This window comes from Rhineura floridana, chromosome 11, assembly GCF_030035675.1.
Source record: "Rhineura floridana isolate rRhiFlo1 chromosome 11, rRhiFlo1.hap2, whole genome shotgun sequence".
Classification (NCBI taxonomy): domain Eukaryota; kingdom Metazoa; phylum Chordata; class Lepidosauria; order Squamata; family Rhineuridae; genus Rhineura; species Rhineura floridana.
In genome coordinates this window covers 8,980,895-8,995,095 of record NC_084490.1, presented here as the reverse complement: position 1 = coordinate 8,995,095, position 14,201 = coordinate 8,980,895, and the positions used below count along the sequence as shown (strand labels likewise).

The following is a 14,201-nucleotide window of genomic DNA, read 5'->3' as shown; positions in this document are numbered from 1 at the left end:
AATATTGCTTTTTTGCTGCCCTTATTGCCTCTGAGTATAACTTAGTATAGGCACTTACCAGTGCATGATTGCATCCATCAGGAGTTCGCCTCCATCTGCACTCCAGCCGTCTCCTATACTGTTTCATCGCTCTCAGCTCCGGAGTATACCATGGAGCTCCATGAGCTCTGCAAAGGAGAGGGCGCGCAGGAGCGATCGTGTCAACTGCCCGGGCCATTTCTGCATTCCACAGTTCAACCAGGGTTTCGACAGGAGCGCCAGCCCTATCAGCCGGAAAACTCCCCAGAGCCCTTTGAAAATCATCAGAAGTCATAAGTCTCTGGGGGCGGACCATCTTAATAGATCCCCCACCCTTACAGAGGGGAAGAGCCGCTGTAAGTCTAAACCTCAACAAGCGATGATCTGTCCATGACAGAGGGACTGATGTAAAACTCCCTACCATCAGATCATCATCTCCATGTCCAGTTGCGAAAACCAGATCTAGAGTATGGCCTGCTACATGTGTTGGGCCAGTAACATATTGGGACAGCCCCATGGTTGTCATGGAAACCATGAAGTCCTGAGCCGCCCCAGATAAGGCGGCCTTGGCATGGATGTTGACATCCCCCAGCATCATCAGTCTGGGGGATCTCAGCAGTACATCCGAGACTACCTCTGTCAGCTCAGTTAGGGAGTCCGTTGGGCAGTGGGGTGGGCGGTACACCAACAGAATCCCCAATCTGTCCCGCTGACCCAACACAAGATGCAAACACTCCAGACCAGTAACCACATGGACAGGGTGCTTGGAATTCCTATAGACCACAGCAACCCCCCCTCCCCGACCTTCAGATCTACCCTGATGCTGAACCGAGTATCCCGGTGGGCACAGCTGGGAGAGGCCAACTCCTCCCTGCTCGCCCACCCAGGTCTCAGTTATACATGCCAGATCAGCACCCTCATCCACAATTAAATCATGGATGAGGGAGATTTTATTATGTACCCATCTGGCATTTAAAAGCAGCATCCAGAGATCTGAGGGCTGGCTGATAGGGCAACCAGCGAACCTGTGGTTGTGGGGAAGACTGGAATGAGGCACAGCCGTTAGTTGTCTGGGCCGAGTTCCCCTCACCTGGCAAGTCTTCCGCACAACGCCATATCTCCCTCTACCCGTCAGTACACCAGTTGGGGCCCTCTCAAGTCTTCCCACTTGGCTCTGAATCCTCTCTCCCAGGCACATAATACAAACCCAGATTTACATACACAGCACCTACACACACTACTCACACCGCACAGCATACACTCCCTCATTCACAAGCACTTACTCACAACACATCCCACACACTCCCACATTCACACACAAGAGGAAGAGTTGCAAATAGGTGCTAAGCAAATAAGTGTTAAGTGCAAATAAGTGCTAAGCAGCAACAATAGCAACTCTCCCAATAAAAATTGGGCAGCGATGATAATAGCAGAGGAGCGGTAGCAACAGCGGCTAAACAACAGCCGCAATTCTCCCTCTTCAAGCAGCAATGATATCCGTCTCCTGGCAAGCAGATGGAAGAAATAAGTCACAGCTGGTCGAGCGCCTAGGGACCCAGTCCTGCAGGGCACAGCAACAGTCAGAGAGAGCAGCGACACAGTCACAAACAACAGCGACAGCTCTCCCTCCGACAGCCGACAGCAGTAGCGACGGAGCATTTCTGAACATGCAGTGAACTGAGGTGGTAGAACAAAATGTGCTGCTTCAAACTGCAGGTGAGGGGAGAAGGGAGGGCTGCCTTTTCCTTTTCTTTATATTCCACACATTTTTTTTAAAAAAACCTGCTAGTTTAGAAAACAAAAAGCCTAGCACAGCAGAGACAAATGTTCCAAACTAGAGCTTTCCCAGCTATGCTGTTTTTCCGCTTGCATACAGATGTGCAGAGTGTGTGGGCTTTCTTTCTTTTTTTTAATATAGATGTGTATTTTTTAAAAAAGGAGTCCTCTTCACTTGCAGTCCAAAGTGGTACAATCCATTCTACTACTTTATTATGTTGCATGTGTAGTCCAGGCCTTAGTTAGTGTAATAAAAACCAGAGCTTGGAAAAGTTACTTTTTTGAACTACAACTCCCATCCGCCCAATCCAGTGGTCATGCTGGCTGGGGCTGATGGAAGTTGTAGTTCAAAAAAGTACCTTTTCCAAGCTCTGATAAAAACCCATTGTGTGTGTGTGTGTGTGTGTGTGTGTTGTACACATGCATTTGCTCCACTAAAAACTCAGTTGCCTTAGAATTATTTGTCAGCATCAAACCTATTTGGAGAACATGGCCCTGGCCACATCCCAAATGCAGATTGCACAGCAAAAGGCTTTGTCGTTGTTACGTACCTTCAAGTCGATTTTGACTTATGGCTACCCTATGAATCAGCAACCTCCAATAGCATCTGTTATAAATGACCCTGTTCAGATCTTGTAAGTTCAGATCTGTGGCTTCCTTTATGGAATCAATCCATCTCTTGTTTGATCTTCCTCTTTTTCTACTCCCTTCTCTTTTTCCCAGAATTATTGTCTTTTCTAGTGAATCACGTCTTCTCATTATGTGTCCAAAGTATACTAACCTCAGTTTCATCATTTTAGCTTCTAGTGATAGTTCTGGTTTAATTTGTTCTAACATCCAATTATTTGTCTTTTGCACGGTCCATGGTATCTGCAAATCTCTCCTTCAACACCACATTTCAAATGAGTTGATTTTTCTCTTACCCACTTTTCTCACTGTCCAACTTTCACATCCATACACAGAGATCGGGAATACCATGGTCTGAATGATCCTGACTTTAGTGTTCAGTGATACATCTTTGCATCTGAAGACCTTTTCTAGTTCTCTCATAGCTGCCCTCCCCAGTCCAAAGTCCAAATATTACACTTAAATGGACATCTTGGATTTCTAAACTTTCCTGGCATGACCTAAGGCCATTATGGAAGAAATGCCATGCACTTAATCCTTTCTTCCAACAACTGTCAATGAGAAACCACAAAGAAATTAAGAAGCAAGTCATGATAGGAAAATCTGTCACGTGCAAGCATTTAGCATCTGCTAACCATGCTACCGGGAACACACCTGATCTCATCTAATCTCAGAAGCTAAGCAGGATCAGGCCTGGTTAGTACTTGGATGGGAGACCGCCTGGGAATACCGGGTGCCGTAGGCTTAGAGGAAGGCAATGGTAAAGCACCTCTGAATACCTCTTACCATGAAAACCCTACGAATATATCCAAAAAAGATTCATAGGGTCGCCATAAGTGGTAATCGACTTGAAGGCATATAACAACAACGAAGATGGAGCCCAGGGTTCATTCATGCCAGGAGCCCAGCATCCAAAATCCACCTTTATTGGTGCCTCTCAGCCACTGCTATTACTCAGCCAAAGCAATAAGGCAAAGCAAAAATGGAGAGAGAGAATGACCCTGAGGATTTGCAAGTACAATTCCCTCCCCGTTGAAAATCTGGATATGTTATTTAATGTGTAGAACACAATGTGATATAATAGCAATAAGTGAAATGTGTTTTACGAATTTTCTTTGTCTTCCTATTTCATATGACATGAAGCTGATCATTGTGCCTCTCACAGCAGCTAACAACCAGCATGAAACTGTCACCCATAAAAAAAGTCTACAAAACATGTTTTATTTCCTTAATCAATGAGAACTAGCAGCTTGTTATCTGCAAACAGTATACTGGATTCGGGCATTTCTACACACAAGCCCCCTGCTATTGCCTTTAACAAATCTCCAAGAATGCCCTACCGAAAGGCACATTGGGAGAACAGTGTTTTTAAGTGGCATGTAAAGATACAGAAATCATCTCATTCGAAATCTGGCGTTGGAGGAGAGATTTGCGCGTGCCATGGATTGCAAAAAAGACAAATAATTGGGTGTTAGAACAAATTAAACCAAAACTATCACTAGGAGCTAAAATGATGAAACTGAGGTTATTATATTTTGGACACATCATGGGAAGACACGATTCACTACAAAAGGCAATAGTGCCGGGAAAAACGGAAGGGAGTAGAAAAAGAGGAAGGCCAAACAAGCAATGGACTGATTCCATCAAGGAAGCCACAAACCTGAACTTACAAGATCTGAACAGGGTTGTTCATGACAGATGCTCTTGGAGGTCACTGATTCATAGGGTCGCCATAAGTCATAATCGACTTGAAGGCATATAACAACAACAAAAGATACAGAGACAGGGATCCTGCTAGATCTACCAAGGTAGTGTTATACATAGCCTGGTGCCATATCTATCCCACATATCCACCAACTGAACCTCCTGTGGCAGTAAGATATGGAACAGGCTGAAGTATGCAGGCAAAATCATATAGGCAGAGATGGCTCCTCAAATATCCAGGTTCCAAGCTTTGAAAAGGTCAGAACCAGCACTTTGACTTGGATCCAGAAACAATTTGGAAGCCAATGGAGATGATGTAGCAGTTTCAAAAATTCAGAAACCTGTCAATAGCTCAGCTGCTGCATTTTGCACCACGTTTCTGGACGTTTTTCAAAGGCAGCCCATGTAGAGCATAGTAACACTCCTTCCAATACCAAACTCTGGTGGTGAGTGTCGATAAGAATATAGCCATAACAAAGAACCCAAGAATTAAGAGGGAAGCATCATTATGCTTGAGGGAAGCTGAGATTTGCAGAATTAAAAAAGAAGAAGAAGAAACTAAGGGGAAAACACCCACCCCCCAAACAACCTACCAAGGATGGTACATGCTCAGTCGCTACAAAACATTGACGGTCAGTTAGGAAAGAAAAACTGAAAGCCAGGAGGGAGGAAGCGGAATGCCTTGCTTGAGCTATCAGCCAATAGTATCCTGGAAGCGGACATGGCTGGCTGGCAGGAACCCTGAACAGGAGCACTCCTTCAAGGAGGTGAGGATGGTACACTTTAAAGTGCTTTTGTTTGCCGCCCTGGGCTCCTGCTGGGAGGAAGGGCGGGATATAAATCAATCAATTAATTAATTAAGTATAATCAAATTAGTAGTCTAATCTGGATAGATCCAAGACACGTATAGTTGTGGAGAGATATGTTCTGGTGCCAGTACACCAGCAAAACCTGCTCACACAGGCTCCTGACCACAACTATAATCACCTGTCTATCCAGGACAATGCCAGATGCAGGTGTACATCCAGACTGTGCACTTGCTCCTTAAGAGAGAATGCAAACCCGTTCAAAACAGGCTGAACCTCTATTCCCAGGTGGCCCACTCATTCATCCAACTGTCATCACCTCCGTCTTGCCTGGATTATGCCTCAGTTTGTTTGCCCACAGGATCGTCACTGATCCCATACACTGGCTCAGAACCTCTACAGCATCTCTGGAATCAGATAGAGATGGAAGTGGATATCGCCAGCATGTCTGCAACACCACACCCCAAATCCCCAGACATCCTCTACCAGTAGATCCATGAAGGTGTTAAACTTCATGTAGATTTTTTTTTTAAAAAAATCAGCACATCTGAAAGCACAATTTTTAAGAAAAATCCGATGTTCCTCAACATCAAGTTTAAGAATGAAACTTTTAAATCACTGATTGCTTGGATTAAAACATGTTGACGCACATACCACAAAAACTGTATCAGTAAAGTAGTCATTTGGTGCAATAGTGAACTAGTACAATACACTGTGGATCTCTCAGGCTTAAACAGAGGCAGGGTTGACCTTACTCCAAACGAATTTTTCCCACCAGCTCCACATACTTATATCTGGACACACACACACACCCCAGCTTGACATGGTAGGTGCAGAGGTAAATGCATATATCTTGCAAGCAAAAGGTTCCATCCATATCTCCAGGTTGTGCTGGGATAAGATCCTTGCCTAGAACCCTAGAGAGTAGCTGCCCAGACAGTATTAACCAGGAGTGAGAACCTGAGGAAAAGGCATAAAGGGACAGGAGAATCACAGTTTCTCCAGGCTTAAAGTGTAAATGTACTGCCTTCAAGTCGATTCTGACTTATGGCAACCCTATGAATAGGGTTTTCATGAGGCTGAGAGGCAGTGACTCACCCAGTGAGCTTCATGGCTATGTGGGGATTCGAACCATGGTCTCCCAGGTCGTAGTCCAACACCTTAACCACTACACCACACTGGCTCTCTCTCCTCCAGGCTTACACCCCCCCAAAAAAAGAATTGATATACTGCAAAGAAGCCCGCATGATTCATTCCAAGACAAAAAAGGTAATAGAGATATCCCTCACCTTATGCTGGGTGGAAATCAGGCTGCTAAACCAGATCAGCATTTTCTGCTAATGACAAGGCAGTGGAAGTGTCTATGGTACGATATTTTATTCTCCGATTAAGCATTTTAATTACAAAGCAAAATATTTACTTTGTTGAATGACTGTATTGGTTTTGTTTGTTTAGACTTTGATTTAGGGAGGGGGTTTGTTCCTTTTCATTTTTCTACATATGTGTGTGTCTTCTACATATTTTCTATAATCAGTGTATAACTTTTGTAATTTCATAAAGCCTTTGTACTTGTTTTGCAATTTTTTTTAAAAAAAAGGCAAAGCATATCCCTGCCTTTTTAACCCCTGAACCATTTTCTTCCATTTTCAGGGGCTACAATTGAAGCCTGACCTTTCCTTGTGCTCTTTCATTCGTTTCTTCTCTAATTTGAAAAATCAAACGGCTTCAATGAATCATTCATATCTGGAACCACATGAAGCAGGCAACTCTGGAAAGCAACAACTGAAATCCGGCAACAAGGAGAAACATCCTCATCCTTTTATCCTGGACTTATTTTATTCCCCATTCTCTGTCCCTATTTTATCTGGGGGAGAAATAAGCCTTTTTACAGGGGACAAATTTATTTCAGCCTCGCAGCTTTTTCTCTGCTCCACATTTCTGGAGATGGAACAGCGCATGGTAGGGGCATTGCTGCTACTATAGCACTTTTCATACTCCCAGATTCAAATCTGTGAACTTGTCTCCCATGGGAGAGGCTAAGAATAAACACATGAAATCCGCCCAACAGTAGCGTGGAGCTGTCAGTCTCCTCTTCCCCGACTCTCCCGTGGCTTAAGAAGACAAAAGGATCCTCAGAAAGTCAAAGTGAGATCAGTGTTTATGGTGCAAGCCAGGAGTGGGGAATCTTTTTCACATCGAGGGCCATATTTCCCCATAGGTAAACTTCCAGAGGCACATGCCTGTGGTGGGTGGAGCCAGAGGAAAGGGTGGGCGGAGCAATGGGTATGACTGTTTTTGAATGCTAGGCTGCATTACCTAGCATTCAAAAATAGTCATACCCATTGCTCCGCCCACCTTTGCCACTGGCTCCACCCACCACAGGCTACATTACACAGCTGGTATAGCACAGTGGGGAGGAGAGCCTGGCTGGGAGTCCAGAGTCTGTGAGTTCAAATCCCCACTCGTGTCTCCTGGGTGTAAAGGGCCAGCTAAAGATCACCCCCAGGGTGAGTGGCTCAGGGGTTACGTGCCCTGCCACCTGTGCAGCCGTGGGCCAGCTGCATAGTCCCAAGGAGCCCAGTTGTCCCCCAACTGGCAGTTGCGGACAAGGAAGGGGCTGGCTTGTGCAGCTGTGGCAAGCTGAGCAGACCCTAGCCAGCTGAGGAGGACTAGCCTCAGGCAATGATAAACCGCCTCTGAATACCGCTTACCATGAAATCCCTATTCATAGGGTTGCCATAAGACTTGAAGGCAGTCCCGGTATGTAGGCTATATTGCAATCATGCAAAAGTGGGAGGCATACACACACACACACACACACACACACACGTGTGCACACACGCAAGCATACCCACCCACCCACCCACAGCCCTCCATCTAGGAAAGCAAGAGGCATGATCACAGTGCAGAGAGAAATGCCAGCCAGACCAAAAGCACTCGAGCGGAGGTGCAGACCAAGGAACATAGGAAACTACTTTATATTAAGTCAGGTCAATGGTCCATCTAGCTCAGTTCTGTCTACTCTGACTGGCAGCTGCTCTCCACAGTTGCAGGTGAGGAGTCTCCTCCAGTCCCACCTGGAGATGCCGGGGACTGAACGTGAGACCTTCTGCACGCAAGGCAGATCCTCTATCACTCACCTACTGCCCTTCCCCACAATTTCTTTCATAGGAAACTGCCTTATACTGAGATAAGACCACTGGTCCATCTAGCTCAGTATTGTCTACACTGACTGGCAGCGGCTCTCCAGTGCTGGGAGGTGGTGTGGCGTAGGGACAGTGCCAGACCAAGAGGTGTGAAGGGTCACACCTGAGGCTCCCTATTCCTGGCGTAAACCTTTAAAAATAACATTCTAAGTGCTGTTCTAAGTCGCTATGCTCAGAGGACTAGATCCCACCCTAATCCTTCCTGAGGAGAAGAATCCCAAGGTGGGTCCATTCCCATTTAGATCACTGATGAAATCTGAGGAAACCCAGCTATATCCATCCTTCAACAAGACTGCTATGGGGGGGGGGAGGGGAGGAGATGAAAGATGCAGAAAATCCTGAATAGGATCAGCCCCCCCTCCCTCTCTCTGTGAGTGAGTGTGTGAGAGTGTGTGTATGAGAGAGAGAGAGAAAATTCTTGGCTGGTTGGGTTGCCTCTCCCTGCTGGGATATTCTGTCTTCAAAATAAGATCACCTTTGTTAGGCCCCGGTTAGAAATCCCCTTTGTTAAGCCCACCCTCCCCAGCAACTACCAATATAAAAAAAAACCCATTACCTCTCAGTCCCAGGCTGGCTTCGGAGCATTTCCATGTAAGATGGGTTGACCTTCCACAATACCACTCCTAAGCCGGGGTGGGGTTAGGGGGCAGACTTCACATCCCTGCCTTGCTTGAGATTTCAGAGAGGAGCCAAAAATCCAGAGGCGGTCACACAAAAGCAAGCCAGTTTCAAGAGGAAAAAAGCCTCCTCTTTCGCTCTCCAGGATGGTTACAACAGCAGCATTCCGCAAGCCCGCCAAAGCAGCTCCCTCGCCAGGCTATGCCTGTGGTCCTCTGGAGAGCTTGCCCGTAAAGAATCAAACTGCTCCTTGTTTCCGAAGGAGGAAGAGTTGGCTGCAGGAAAAAAGGAGGGGGAAAAAAAAGAGATGATTTTCCTCTCCTTGGCGCCCCGCTTCTTGGAAAGGGAAGGGAACGGCTGGTGATGAGAGGGAGGAGACTGGCACAAAAGCAGGAAGGGAAGGGCTGGGATTGGCAGATGCCTTTGCACAAGAGAGAGAGAGAGAGAGAGAGAGAGCGCTTTATCATTCATTCAACAGGAAGGGAGTGGCAATTCAAAAGGTGGGAGACCTAGGAAAATGGAAACGGACTGCCTTCAAGTCGATCCCGACCTATGGTGACCCTATGAATAGGGGTTTCATGGTAAGCGGTATTCAGAGGGGGTTTCCCATTGCGTCCCTCTGAGGCTGAGAGGCAGTGACAGGTCCAAGGTCACCCAGTGAGCTTCATCATGGCTGTGTGGGGTTTCGAACTCTACTCTCCCAGGTCGTAGTCCAGCACCTTATCCACTACACTACTCTGGCCGAGACACAGGGCTTATTCAGGGAGCTGGCTGGCTGGACAGAAGCAATGGGCAAAACAATCTCCCTGATGAGGTACGCCTGGCGCCAACATTGTTGTCTTTTCGGCGCCAGGTTAAGACCTACCTCTTCTCCCAGGCATTCTAGCATTTTAGTATTGTAGCATTTAGTATTTTAGTATTTTTAGTATTTTAGTATTTTAGTTTAGTATAGGTTTATTTGGAAATTTAATGAGTTATGTTTTAAATTGATTAATGTGTGGTTTTAAATTGTATGTTGATATTTTGATGTTGTGAACCGCCCAGAGAGCTTCGGCTATGGGGTGGTATAAAAATTTAATAAATAAAAAATAAATAAATAAAAGGATCTTTGGAATTAGCTACCACAAGAAGTAGCCAACGGCCACCAACTTGGATGGCTTCAAAAGAAGATTAGACAAATCCACGGAGGATAAGCCCGTCAATGGCTACTATGCCTGTGTTTTACCACCACGGTAGGTGGCAGTAGGCCTCTGAATGCCAGTTACTGGGAATCGCAAGTGGGGAGGGCGCTATCGCACTCAGGTCCTGCTTGTGGGCTTTATCCTCATAATGGGCATCTGCTTGGCCACTGTGAGGACAGGATGCTGGACTAGATGGGCCCTTGGCATGATCCTGCAGGGCTCTTCTTATTTATTTATTACATTTATTTATTACATTTATATCCAGCCCTTCCTCCTGAAGAAGCCCAGAGCGGCAAAACATCAACAAAGCAATTTAACAAGACTAAGGTTCTAAATACAGTTAAATACACACTAAAACACCGTTACAGTTAAAATGTAGTTATAACCACCAACTGGCTCCCAAAGGTGGCCAAAAGGATTAAAAAGATATTGACATGGGTGGAGATTTGACTAGGTAAGCAACCTCATTGCAGCATACTCCAATAGTTTATTTAAGAGAGCGCTGTCTGTGTCAGGTTAAGGCTTGCTCTCTTCTTCCAGTATCAAAATACCGCATGCTGAATAAGGACTGTAAAAAGAACCCATTGCTATTACAAGCAGAAACCTTGTTGTACACCGCCCTGAGAGCTTTCTGCTATAGGGCAGTCTAGAAATGTAATTAAATAAATAAAATAAAAATAAAAATAAAACCTGCAAACACACACACAGGCCAACAGTTCCTGGAATTCTGTTCCTTTCTACCAAGTCAAAATTATGTATTACATTTTTGACCCCACCCTTCCTCCGCAGACCTCAGAATGGGTCACAAGATTTCCCCACCCCAACTTAATCCACACAACGATCCTGTAAGGTAGGTTAGATTTGCCACTGAAGAAAACCGCTGAGTCAAAATGCATCTTTCTATGGAAGACTGATCATACAAGATAACTGTCTGGCATAAAATGTATATGTTATTCCACCTTGGTCTAAGAATAACCTAGTATGTTTTGTATACACACTGAATAATATATTTGCATGCACAGCAGTTGGTTAATGTGTATTGTGAATGGAGACATAATTACTGGTCACTGCTGGCTATGACAATTGCTTTTATAACGTTATTGTTTTAAAACTGAATGTTCAGTGCACGGAAATAGATTTGTTTTAGACTCTATAGGCTACCTTGACTTTTGCATTTGTAGGTTAGGTTGAGAAACAGTGACTGGCCCACTTTCAGTTACTGAGCTTCATGGCTGAGGGAGGAACGGAACGCAGGTCTCTCTTCATCTGGTCTGACACTCTGACCACTATACCTCACTGGCTGTCTCGGAGCCCTAGTTTCCAACTTGCTTTTAAAAAAAAAAAAATCCTAATGACATTTTATTCAGAACATTGGTTTTCTTGGCACAAGATAATAATATAAATAAAATTTTAAAAATTGTTTTTTTAAAAATGTGTAACACAAAAAAGAGAATATATATATAATGCATATTTAGGGGTTATCTTAGAATCCAAAATAATATTCATCACTTTCTTCACAGTTCAAATCAGTGAAAAAATCATATGAACTGGAACTCGTTGGCTATGTTTGCCAAACCACTTGCTGAACCTTTATCGGCCTGAACTGGAACCAAACCAGAAGAACTTTCAGTTGCAGCTCAATCTAAACTGGAACTGAACCAATAACATTCAACTTACTGCTTGAGCGGTCAAGTTCCCAACTTCCAGATCAGGTAAAGCCTAGTCATGAAACTCTGTGCAAATATGTTTGCGCTCAGCATATTTCAAGCTGGCACTTGATCCATATTTTTGTTTTATTATCATTCATTATTATTATTACCCATTATTATCCTTCAATAGCCAGCATAGTGGCTACCATAATTAGGTGCATTTCCGTCTGGGTTGTGCATGGGCTTCCTTCTCTGAGTCACACTGTGCAACAACCACAGATTCAAAGCGCTTTGATGCACGGCCATTTCCCATTTTCGAATTATCCTCAAATAGGTACAATCCGATTTAATTTGGGGGAAGTGCACGATGACCCTTGGAAGAAGAAGGCATCGTGTAAACACACACAAAAAAGATTGAGACACAAGCAGCTTCAAATCCACATTAAACTCCCATGTGGACAAGTCCACACAAACACACAGGAAGCTGCCTTATACTGAGCCAGACCCTTCGGTCCATCTAACCTAGTCCTGTCAACACTGACTGGCAGCATCTCTCTATTGTTTCAGGCAGGGGTGTCGCGCAGTCCTACCTGGAGATGCCAGGGTCTGGATCTTTTGTATACAAAGCAGATGCTCTACAGGTCTTCCCCAACATATATAAAACTGGGGTAGCTAATGTAGTGCCTTCCTGGTTTTTTTTGTATCTGGACTACAACTCCCATCATCCCCAGCCACCATGGCCAATGGTAAGGGATTATGGGAATTGCAGTCCACAAACCTGGAGGGCACAATGGTGGCAACCCTTAATGTAAAACACACATATTCCCTGCATTAATGAGAGCCTTAACTTGTATCCCTACTACATCATCAGTTTATGAAACCATACCTACAGGCACATTCCAACCAATCTTAAGCATTTGATCCAATCAATTTCAGTGAGAGGCCTTACAGTGCAACTCTGTGGATTTTTTAATTTTTATTTTTGGAAGCCAGTACCCCCGTGGTTCAGTGGGGCTTATTCCCAGATACAGGACTGCAGCCTGAAGTACATACTTAAGAGCTCTCACTAGGAACTGAATAGCACTTAGACAACGGCTGGAACGCAATGCACGCACGTCAAGCAGAAAGCAACTTGTGCAACTCTTAAGCTTCTTATACCTTCACAAGAACCCTAGAGAAATAATGATGTGGTGGCACCTACACTTTGGAACTCCCTGCCTATTGACATCAGGCAAGCACTTTCACTGTATTCTTCCTGCTTAAAACATTTCTGTTAAGACAAGCCTATAAGCAGACACGGAGATGTTGATCTGTTTTAATCTCTTCTTAGTTTACTGCCGACCTTAATAGTCTTTTAAGTGTTTTTAACTACCTGTTTTGATCTGCTTGCATTGATAATTAAAATATTTCTTGCAAATGCTTAAAGGTTTTGTTACAATCAAGCGGCATACAAATTTTGTTCAATATAAATAAACAATGAGGGGCCCGCCTTAAGATCACCCAGTGAGCTTTACAGCTGTGCAAGGCTACAAATCTGGACATTCTTCAGTCTAAACCAAATATTCTGCCCATAGCACCAAAGCAGGAAGGGAGGATCACAGCACCAGACATACTAACTAGGACAGCCTTCACCATCCTGGCGCCCTCCAGATGTTGTTGGACTAGAACTCGCATCAGCCCCTGTCACGGTGAAAACAGACATTTTTCTAGTGCTTTATTTTTCTGCACAACAACAAAAAAATCCCCATTTGGTAAGTTTATTAGTAAAACGAATGGATGCCCATTGCAAATACAATATTAGGCAAGCTTGGCTGTTTCAACGTTTTTAGCTTTGTTTACTAAGTACAAGTAAAACAAACATGCTAAATTAGATCACTGTCTAGGGCAGGGGTGGGGAACCCTTTTTCAGCCCAAGGGCTTCATTTCCTCACAGGGAGCCTTTTGCATGTTAGTGGTGGGTGGAGCTAGAGACAGAAGCGGACACGGCAACAGACATGCCTCTCACGTTTTGTGCAACAGGCTACATTTCAGCCACACAAAAGTTAGGCAGTTTACACACATGCACCTCTCCGATCATCCATCCAGAAAAGCAAGGGGCATTATCACAGTTCAAGGAAGCATACCAGGTTAAAAACACTCTGATCAATGCAGCCTCGGGAGAGTCCTGGGGGCCAGACAGGGAGGACAGGAGGGCTGCATTTGGCCCCTGAGTCTGAGGTTCTCCGTCCTTGCTCTAGGCCACCAGGAAATGTTCTGATACAAACTGATCCCCTCCCCAATGCCAACTATCTGCAAGTTACTCTAATTTGCATGAGGAATTTCCCCAATTCAAAACGTTCCAGGAAACCCTCATCACTGGCTCTTGTGCCTTCTAGATTTGACAAGAATTTTGCCCAATGGCTGCTGGAGAGATTTCATCATTATTATTCCCCCCTCAAAAAAAAAAAACCTGAAGAGCCTTCACAGAACCTCAAGCCCCCCCCTTTCTTCTCATTTTTAGGGAATGCACGGTCCTCACAAAACATACCTTTATCTTGGGCCACCACTGGCATTTGGCACCCTTGGGAAAGTGCTGGAGCTCCACCCCAACTCCTTGACATGACCCACTGCTAATGC

The 14,201-nt window shown here is 44.8% G+C and overlaps 1 long non-coding RNA gene and 1 pseudogene across 1 annotated transcript in view; one reads left to right on the top strand and one right to left on the bottom strand.

Moving 5' to 3' along the window:
* Nucleotides 1-14,201, bottom strand: part of LOC133366519 (uncharacterized) — a 37,019-nt gene that overhangs the window by 9,241 nt on the left and 13,577 nt on the right. Inside the window, exon 2 of the long non-coding RNA XR_009758423.1 lies at nt 8,694-9,030. This is a non-coding gene — a long non-coding RNA (uncharacterized LOC133366519). The remainder of the gene's footprint in view (nt 1-8,693; nt 9,031-14,201) is intronic.
* LOC133368095 (5S ribosomal RNA) lies at nt 3,047-3,166 on the top strand (annotated as a pseudogene).